Source organism: Microcaecilia unicolor, chromosome 9 (assembly GCF_901765095.1).
Source record: "Microcaecilia unicolor chromosome 9, aMicUni1.1, whole genome shotgun sequence".
Taxonomy (NCBI): domain Eukaryota; kingdom Metazoa; phylum Chordata; class Amphibia; order Gymnophiona; family Siphonopidae; genus Microcaecilia; species Microcaecilia unicolor.
Window position 1 is genome coordinate 192,244,675 of NC_044039.1, and position 10,140 is coordinate 192,254,814.

Sequence of the window (10,140 nt, forward strand, 5' to 3'; positions counted from 1 at the left end):
TAGATAGTAACACTAGTGTATACTCTTACCTTTACCTTAATCCTAATATGCATACTCTATACCTCTTCTCCGTATGCTGATTAGTATGTGGATCTTTACGCCGACTGATCATTTATATTTTGGACCTCCTACACAGAATCTGAGTACATTAGAAGACACATGAGTATTGCATGCTCTTGTAAACTATTAGCATACTGCCCTTAGTTGTTTTTTTTTTTTCATAATTCTACTGTATTCCCTGAAACCTTGGCCCTAGGACTGTGTTCTAGATCGGGTTCTAATTTATTTTCACTGTTATACAATTATCACTGATACTTATACTGTCCCGTCCTTAATTTATGGCTTCAAACCACTGATTCTAGGCCTGGTTTTTATGTATACTTGCTCTAGACCATAGTTCTATAACTACGTTCTAGATCGTCCTAAAATTCTAACACTGGATATTTTTATCGATATGACCACTCCCACACCACCCACTCCTCTGGAGAGGGCGCTAAACTTTTTCCCTTCGGATAGGGAGGACCTTACCCAGTTGTGCCGCCATGCCAGTGTTCAGTGTTATCAAAGCCAGCAATTCGGCCATGACGCGGCTACATGTCCTCATCCGCCATAACACAAATTTACAAAACAACGTCGCCAAATCCCTAATCGAAACTGATTTTTGAGACCCTACGATTTTGTTGCTCACAGTCACTCACGCTATTGAGTTCCTCATTTAGTATCCAGAAACCATTTCTATGTATGTATGTTGGCGTGATGTTTCTGTTTCTATTACAGGTGACATAGGTCTGTTAATTACTCTGTTCTTTATTCTATATTGTTAAAGGCTAAATTGCAAGTGTATATTGATGGTAACATACAAATGACCTAACTAAGTCAGCAGGTTTTTTATTTGCCTTTATACATAGCCTCCCTGGGGATTTCTTATCAGCTGCAGGGATGGGCGATCCCCTGGAGGGTGCTCCTTTTACGTTTTATATTTCTATACCTTAACTGACTTACCTATGCCATTTAACTCCACACGGGATCCCTTTTAAATGAAGCTGTATATTGCTTATTTTGTATGTGTTCATATGCTATAATGAACTTCTGTGTTGACTTTGTTTGCAGCTGCGGAACTGCTTTTTAGTTTTTTATGAATATAAAGCCTTTTGAAGTCTGTTTATGGTGTGTCAAATCTGAAAGCTTTCACCAATTCCTCATTTACAGGAATCAGAAATACTTAATAACTATTAGCATGCATAATGCTCTCCTGAACTGGCCATTCAGGGGACAATTTTGCACTGCTCACAGATCCACCTTTCTTGTATCATTTTATTCTATTCTTACAAAGAGAGTTGGTGCAGCTTTCAGATAGAGAAACATTTATGAGCTCTTCTTCCTGATTCTTTTCTGTTTAATACAGGAAGTCACAACGGTTGCAATTTCATTCTCTCTTCCTCTCCAGGAGAGTGAAAGCTGGGAACGCTGGTGCCTGATTTTTCTAAACTGTTTGTGGACTTGCAGCTGGAATTTATGCTGCGCGTCTTTGGTTTTCTCCTTGATTCAACTAACTTTTGTCACGTTGTGGTTGTGTCTTGGAGCAATGTGCTTTTTCCTACTTCTTGGACTGGTTGCAAAGGGTTACTTAAACTCTATGTGAAGGTCAATCAAGTGTGTCTACGCTTTTAAATTTTTTTTTTTTTCCCCTTCCATTTTTCTTTTTCCAGGTACCTTTTTCTTGCATTGCAATCTGAATATGCCCTGCTGCAATTCAGGTGTATAATATTTTTATACATTTAATGATTCAAATCCATTTTGACCTTTCTTATATTTCTTCTCTTAGAGAGACATTGATTTGGAATTTTTGGTTATACATTCATGTTCCCAGTACATTCTTTTTTTTTTTTTTTAGCCTATTTTTATCTTAAACACTTCAGGGTGGTTTTCTACATTTTTATTTTTGTTCTCGATGCTTTGTTCCTTACCCTGCCTCCTTCCTTTACCCCTTCCCCTGGCCCCGCTGCTGACACACCCCCATTTATACCCATGACCTGCCTCCCTTTGTTACCCGCCTCCTCACCCTCCCTTGTCTGAATTCTCCCCCTGAACTGCTCATTTTCTGATTATTGTATTTACGCACTTATTCTCCATGACTCTCGCCAGACATAATGCGTTCTTTCAATAAATTAACCACATAAGTTGCACTACTGGTCTGTTTAAGTTTTGCCTTTCCCCAGATAGATACAGAAGTCACCTTGCCGTCTCCCACAGAGGGAACCACCATCAGCAAAGAAGAGCTACCCCATAAAGTATCTGACCTGAAGGCTATATAGCTGCCAAGGATCGCTAGATTAAAGGACAGATGAGCAGACCCCATTACCCGGTTTGGGCTACAAGATATCATTGTGCAAGAATTTGTACAGATGCATCAATTGGTCCATGGGGGAAAAAGATAAGCACTCCACTTACTGGAGTTGCAAGAAGCTTTGTCCTTATGCCTGAATCATCTAACTCATAAGTCCTGCAGGCCTCCTGCAGCTAAAGGCCCATTCCTTGGTGAATGGTAGTCATCGCAGGTGAAGATTCCATACCTACTGGCGATAGAGTGCAACACAATGCCTGCTATTTTGACTGTTTTTGTGCATCATGTTTTCCTGAACCTGTACCTGCATACATCACCATATGAACTGCCTACATCCTCTTATTACCTATCTGCCCCAATCTGTCTTGCACATTATGCAAGCCAGAAGTGGGGATATAATCTACGGACCCCTGTTCCTTGAACAATATGAGACTTTGCCTTTTGACCCCAATTAATCAGGAGATAAATAATTTAATTTCCACTATTGCTATTAATGGACTCATCTTTCCTTCAATTTTATTTTCCCATGTTTAATTACTTCAGTCGAGTCCTTTGTAAATGGCCTTTATGGTTTCCCTTTTGGTTTTACATTTAGTGTATTTTCATGTTAGCATGTTTCTTGAAATATATGTATTACTAAAATATATGTATTATTCAATTCAGGCTGTCAATGTCCACCAAGAGATAGCAATGTATTAGCAGATATCACATGTTATAGAGGCTATAGATATTTAGGTATCATTCAGGCATACAGTTATTTTGCTTTTTCAATCATACAATGCCTTGAGACTAACTTGTTCCTTTGCCAACCTCTGACTCTTGATGGACTAATTATGATTGTGCATGCCTAGGATAATGACATGGAAAGATCCAAGTTTGTACACCGCAAGTATTACGTCTTCAAGATCTATCCAGGCCCAAATTATGTTAGATCCCCCAAGGTCTTGGCAATAATCTTTACACCTTGCAAACTACTGGACCACAAGTCTCAAGACCAGCCACTTCCTTCAGCAGGCCAGCAGCGACTATCACTTCTACTGATTCCTTGCCCAAGTCGCTGTGAAAATCCAGCCCTGTTAGATCTTCCAGATCTCCGTCCAGATTCTTCAGCGCTTCCACCGCCTCAACCATGATCGATGAAAGATGAAAGAGAATTCAGAACCAACTGATACTTAATTTGAGATTTACTGTTGCTGTTTATGGACATTATAGATTCATATTTTGTTTTACTTTCAGTTTAGCAGTAATCCTGTCTATATATTGAAAAGGTTTTATTTTTATTTTCCTATTATTTCCTTTATTGTTCTTATTGTTTTTCTAAGAGTTTCCCCGTTATTTCTGTTTATGTAACTCAAATTGATATTGCTTCAATCAGGATAACACCAAAACCTATAATACTATGGCATAACAGAGTAGATATTTATAGACTCAGTTGCATGTCTTTCTGTAGGTTTGACCAAGCTCCAAGTGGGGTTATAGTAAGGGATATATACGTACCCTGGGATGGGGAAACCCCATGCTCCCCCATCATTATGCCCTTAGTATAATTTTCCAAAGTTCTTCTCCTGTACAGTTTCATAATTATAAATATACATGGGATTGACCCATAGAATTGTTGCTACCACCTTGTTGTATAATGCAACCTTATGACTACTATTTGCTTCTTAGTGCTCATAATTGCATGGCTAAGGTGGTAAAGTTAGGCCCAAGAATTCCAACCTGCTTAGGGATTCTGGATACCTGTAACCTAAGACAGCCTACAATCAGAGTACTAATCATATATTTGTTGAGCCTATAACAATGCTTAATCAAAACCACTATTCCTTCCCAAGACCACTGAGATAGATACATTAGATTATCTCCCCATGCACTATGCAACAGATACAATGGAAGCCATAGAAAGACCTGTAACTATATAGTAGTATGATACACCTAGGATTGCTACTATCAACAAATGAATATTGAACAGGCTCATCAATGCTAATCCATATATAACCTGCCAGGCTATGTACAATCTGCTCACATTGATACCTACACTTATCTCATGGAACTATGCTTGCAAAATTAATAGGATAAGCCTGATGGATTTTGTAGATGAACCCATAGGTCTGTCCCATTCATAAAACCTTTCTTACCACAGGTTTGAGCAAGTCTCAAGAGGGGTGACATCATGATTGAGGCCCAAGGGATTGGGTAATATAAAGGGAATTCCATACGCCCCAAATAATATATCACCTGAGAATGAAGTTTCCTATCTTGCACCATACCTTCTAGCAATTTGTAAGACCAAAACTCGCCCTCTCGTTTGATAGCTTGCCACCTTCTGGAATGGATGATGACAAGCTTGACGAGCTTTGTGTCACCCCCCCCCCCCCAGATGGGGTGACAAGTGGGGAATGTATAATTATGGTATAGCCAGAGACCCCCCACTGGAATGGTGGCGGGCCCAGTCATAGAGCTCAGGCTATTACAGACCTTGGCTGAGTCAGAAATCTGATGGCTGACATAACTGTGAGCTTACTGGAAAAGTATGGCCTAGTTTGTAGCCCGGATTGAGGCCTAAATAAGCTAAATTAGGAAAAGTTAGGTCAATAGATATGGAAACAAAATGGAGGATTTCAGCACAAGATGGAAGCCGTATCTGTTACAAAGTGGAATTTTCTCTAATGTAAGTTAGAAAAACAAGTTGAGAAATGAGTGAGTCATGCCAGGTGCAAAGAAAATAGGGAAGTAGCTGTCCAAGAGGGGAGGGGGACTTTCCTGTGAGCAAGATTGTGGTCAGCCAGTTTGGAATTTACATTAGAGTCAATGGAATGCATTGGTTTTCTATGTACTCAAAATTGTATATAAGAGAGGGCAAAAACTGAGCATTTTAGAAGACCTTTTGACTTGCTACACGAAGTGCTGTCCGGCCGTCCACCTATCTGCTTGTATTCCTGATCCTACTGTGTTATTGTGGTAAGATATAATAAAGGTAATTACCCTTGCTATCTGTCTTCTCTCCTTCTTAACTAATGACTAGCAGGATGCTTAACCTCCTGAGCCTAAATTAGTTATGGGTAGGACCCTTACTCTTCTACTGATATTCATGGATATCAGGAGTCAGATGAAAGAGGTCATGTTAGAGGAATATATTTTAAGCCTTCTGGGAGACTCCCCTCGTCCATTTGGACACATGTCCATTGTGGGAGAGGGGCAATTCTTCCCGGGATAGAAAGGAAGAATTAAAACAATTTGAGCATCTTCAGGTAGGAGGAAAAAGTCTTATAAATCACAGGGATGTATCACTGCATAGTGATTTACAAGTTGCAGGTCAGTATCCTCGAGTCTTGTCTCAGCCTCTCCAATACAGGCTCAATTACAGGGGCAGGTATAGGGCAAGGGGCAGCTGTAGCTGGAACAGATTGAAGTCCTGCTCTGTGTATTGGAGAAGAGGAGGTTAATGACAGGAGCCCATTGGCCTCTCTGAGGAGCTGCCAAGGCTCTCCTGGGCTGTACCAGTAGACAAAGGGCTCAACATACATCTCTCTGGAGTGAGGCATGGGAATGAGAAAATGCAGTGAGCCGGTCCCATGCTGTGTTATCAGAGACAGGACCTCCCATGGCAATGGACTATAAACCCATATGTGTCCTTACTGAGGCAACTGTCTGGACAGCACCTTTGTCTCTAAATAGGCTAAGTTGTGCTGTTGCCTACTGGAAGACATCTCACAATATCCCTGTAAGAATGTGAGAATGTATGAGTGCACTGCAGCCACTTGTGTTGGTGTTAGGCGAGTCCATGGCTGCTACACCAGGGCTAACAATGTTCCCCTAAGCATGATAAGAGAAAACATTTGGCCTCTTCTCTCTGTCTCCAGGTGGTGGTCATATGGATGGATAACTGTTGGCAAATAGATGCTGATTTGGTTACCTGGGTGGATCAAGTTGGGAGCTTGCCCCATAGCAGGCTGTGGTTGGAGAATCAGCTTTGCAAAATGCATTCCTGACCCTAAAGAAGGATACATTTCCCAACATACAATGGGGTGATTCCCTGGACAGGCTCAACCATCTCAGACAGTTCAGGATCTAGTGAACCACACTCATTTAAATAGAGGCCTGCAGCGCTCTGTGTGTAGAGTGCAGCAATGATGACCCCAAGAAGCCCATGGTACAGCATACAGGGGAACCTGAGCAAAAGGCCAGGCATTGTAAATGTGGCAGTGATGTACATAGGGTCAAGTGACTTGGAGGATCTGTGACCTTGCCTGGCTTGCACAAGAGGTTACCACATCAGCAATAACCCCAGGCAGATATATTAATGTGGCAAAAAGTGATTTTTGTTTAGTGTGGTGTCAAAGCAAGTATATAGGTACATGTGTCCCCTCCCCCCTAGTGCTATACACATGTTAACAGTGTCCTCCTGCCCCCCTCCACTGTGCTATACAAATGTTCAACAATGCCCTCCCCTCTCCTGCCTCCCAATACAGTTCACCAACAGTGTCACCCCTACCCACCTCAAACTTTGTTGTCCTGTATGGGCCTGCAGCTTCTATAATCAAGGCCGATGTCCAAACTGGGATCTGGTGACACATCAAGGATCATTTAGATCACAAGACAAGTGGGAAGAGATGAATTATTAAAGGTGTAAAATTCTGTCACTTAAATAATAGAAATAGATGGATGTGTATACCTATTAAACACATACATGTAAATCTACATTTTTTTAAAGAACAAATTTGATGAATTATTAAGAATGTACAGCAAGGAAAAAAAAAATGATCCATGGCCCGTACGGGGATCGAACCCGCGACCTTGGCGTTATTAGCACCACGCTCTAACCAACTGAGCTAACCGGCCAGTTAGCACAAAAGTTTTCTAGCACTTCTTATAGCGGTTATAATAGATACTATTTATTATCAAAATAATTTATAAGAGTTTATAATAGTTGTTGTTAATGTTTTATTTCGTAAGTAAAAGAATGGAAATATAATTTCAGATTTTTATATGCTCTGCCATTGCTTATGGTCGACAAAAATATCAAATTATGTAGTGAGATACTATGATGCAAAACCTGACCACGTACCAAATTTGTCTGCTAATTCAGATTAAATAACCATAGAAAACGAGCAGTCGTGGCATGCTCCCTGGTATCAAAACATTTTGTATATCATTATAATTTAAGTGAATTCTCAAACCAGAGCTAAGTAATAAGAAATAGTTCAAGGCTAAATGCTGTATTGCTATTGTAATAAATGCCCGGTTTGACTATTAATTGTCAAAAGGTTAAAAAAAACGGATACAAATAGGAAGAACGCTCCTAGAGGTCTAAGACCGGTTCTCACTTTGTCTACGTTTTAATCGAGAAAGGCTCTACATTTTTGTTTATTGTCTCTTCTATGCCTTCGTTACTACCCTAGACCTCTATCGGTTGTATACCTTTTCATGAGCTCTGTTTTTGTCTCGACTGTTTCATTGATACTCCTATATGGTGTGCAGTGGGTTCCATACTGTGAAGAATCTGTCGACAACTGTTACCACCGATTTCGGCAATATAAATAGAAACTTTCCCATAAAGGCCTCCATAATACTCCTTTTCTTTACGTTGACCCAGGAGCAGAGACAGAAACAACACACCGTCTTTTCTTCAATTGATTAACTGATTCTTTTATTTTGTTTTTTTTCAAGTAGAACCATGTGAATTAAACGGTTATACAAAAAAATAAAAGAAACCACATACAACGCCCGGCTAGCTCAGTCGGTAGAGCATGGGACTCTTAATCCCAGGGTCGTGGGTTCGAGCCCCACGTTGGGCGGTTGACTATTTTGTTTTTCTTTTAATTAGTATAACCTTCAATTTAGAATAGTTGTGATAAATTAATTATAAATATATATTGTATTTACTTTTATTTCCATCAATATATAATACCTTGATATATTGGGGGGGGGGGGGGGAGCAAAATTTTTCTCAAATCATAATTTATAATTAAACTTCCAACTGATATTTAATTACTGGCCTTGCTCAGAGTTCAAAGGCGTTACAAATAAGTTATTTTCTTATCTGGAAGGGATGAGCTAATCTGTACATACTAGTAAAAAAGGCCCGTTTCTGACACAAATTAAATGGGCGCTAGCAAGGTTTTCCTCAGAGTGTGTATGTTTGAGAGAGAGTGTGTGTGAGAGAGATGGAGTGTGTGTGTCATAGAGAGAGAGAGAGAGACAGAGACAGCGCGTGTGTGTGTTTGTGCGAGAGAGAGAATGTGTGAGAAACAGAGTGTCTGTGTATGTGTGACAGAGAGATAGAGTGTGATAGACAGGGAGTGTGTCAGAGACAGTGAGTGAGTGAGTATGAGCCCCCACCCCCCCTCTCGCAGAGCCCTCCTCCCCACCCCCACCTCCGTGGTCTCAGGACCCCCTCCCCACCTCCCTCTCCCCTGCCCCGCCTCCAGCCATCCATGTCCAGCGACCCTCCTCTCCCCCTACAGCTACCCATGTCCAGCGACCCTCCTCTCCCCTCCCCGGCGCATCAAACTCCCGTCGCCACCCGCAGCTGTCAGTGGTAACGCTGTCTGGCCACTGCTGCTTCCTCTGTTGAGCAGCAGCAGCAGCCGCTACAAAAAGAAAAGAAGCGATAAATGTTTTTAAACCCAGCCCAAATCATTCACAACTGCCCGAGTCTTACAACGCAGTCACTGCAGCCGCTCCTCCTCCTCTCACCTCCACGTCACTGCGCTGCTCCGAGGTCTTACTCCAGGGGCAGTGACATGGAGGCGAGAGGAGGAGGAGCGGCTGCAGAGACTGCGTTGTAAGACTCGGGCATTTGCGAATGATTTAAGCTGGGTTTAAAAACATTTATCTTCTTTTCTTTTTGTAGTGGCCGCTGCTACTCAACAGGAGAAGCAGTGGCTGGACAGCGTTACCACTGACATCTACGGGTGGCGAGGGTGTTTGATGTGCCGAGGGGGGGATTGGGTGATGCGTCGAGGAGGGGGGGGGGGTTCTGTGGTGCCGCGCTTGTAGTTTTTTGATGCGCTGCTCCCTGCCATTTGCTCCGAAGTGGCAGGGAGTGGCATACTGACAGCTGATTCCCAAGCAGAGAGAGGAGTAGGGAAACACACTCTGTGTTTCTCTACTCCTCCCCCTGCCTGGGAATCAGCTGTTAGTGATGTCATCCTGGCTACGAAGCCTAGCTCAGCAACTCCAGGAGCCACGGACACAGGCAGTCCCACAATAGAACGTTGGTGGTGAGAATTATTATATAGGATAATAAATACGTCAGGTACCTCATAGGGTATGACACTTTTGTTAGAAACAAATTAGAAAGTAGGATTACACTCCAAAGAAAGTTTAACAGCATTACAGAGAATGATGTATTAATGCAACGTGCAAAGCTATTTGAGCTGTGTGCTACAGTCTAAGAGGAATGCAAACACCCACATAAAATAAGAACGGGTTGAAAAGACTTTTGAAAAATTAAAAACTGAGACAACCTGCCCACATACGGGCGAAGGCCTAGACTGTGTCCCCTGCTGATAAGGGCGTTCTCTGATTTGTGTTTCCCTCACTAGTCTTGTGGTGGGACAGGATCTTAATTTGGATAAATTAGTAAGAACTAAAATGCCAAAAACATATGGCAGTCACTTAACAGTGGGGCCAGTATTTTTAATTACTAGAAGACATTCGATGGAGTCTTGTGGAAGAACTGAAAGTAACGCATTACAATAATTCAGTCAGCTCATCACTAACACATGCACAACTGTCCTTAGAGTTCTACCATTCAGAAACGGTTTTTAGTGATCTAACCTGCCAAACAACAA

At 41.7% G+C, this 10,140-nt stretch overlaps 2 non-coding genes across 2 annotated transcripts; one reads left to right on the forward strand and one right to left on the reverse strand.

The window, feature by feature from the left end:
* Positions 1–7,109: 7,109 nt before the first annotated feature.
* Positions 7,110–7,183, reverse strand: TRNAI-AAU. The gene has a single exon. It is a non-coding gene; the product is annotated as a tRNA-Ile (tRNA).
* An 883-nt stretch (positions 7,184–8,066) lies between these two features.
* Positions 8,067–8,139, forward strand: TRNAK-CUU. Its single transcript has one exon. It is a non-coding gene; the product is annotated as a tRNA-Lys (tRNA).
* Positions 8,140–10,140: the final 2,001 nt, after the last annotated feature.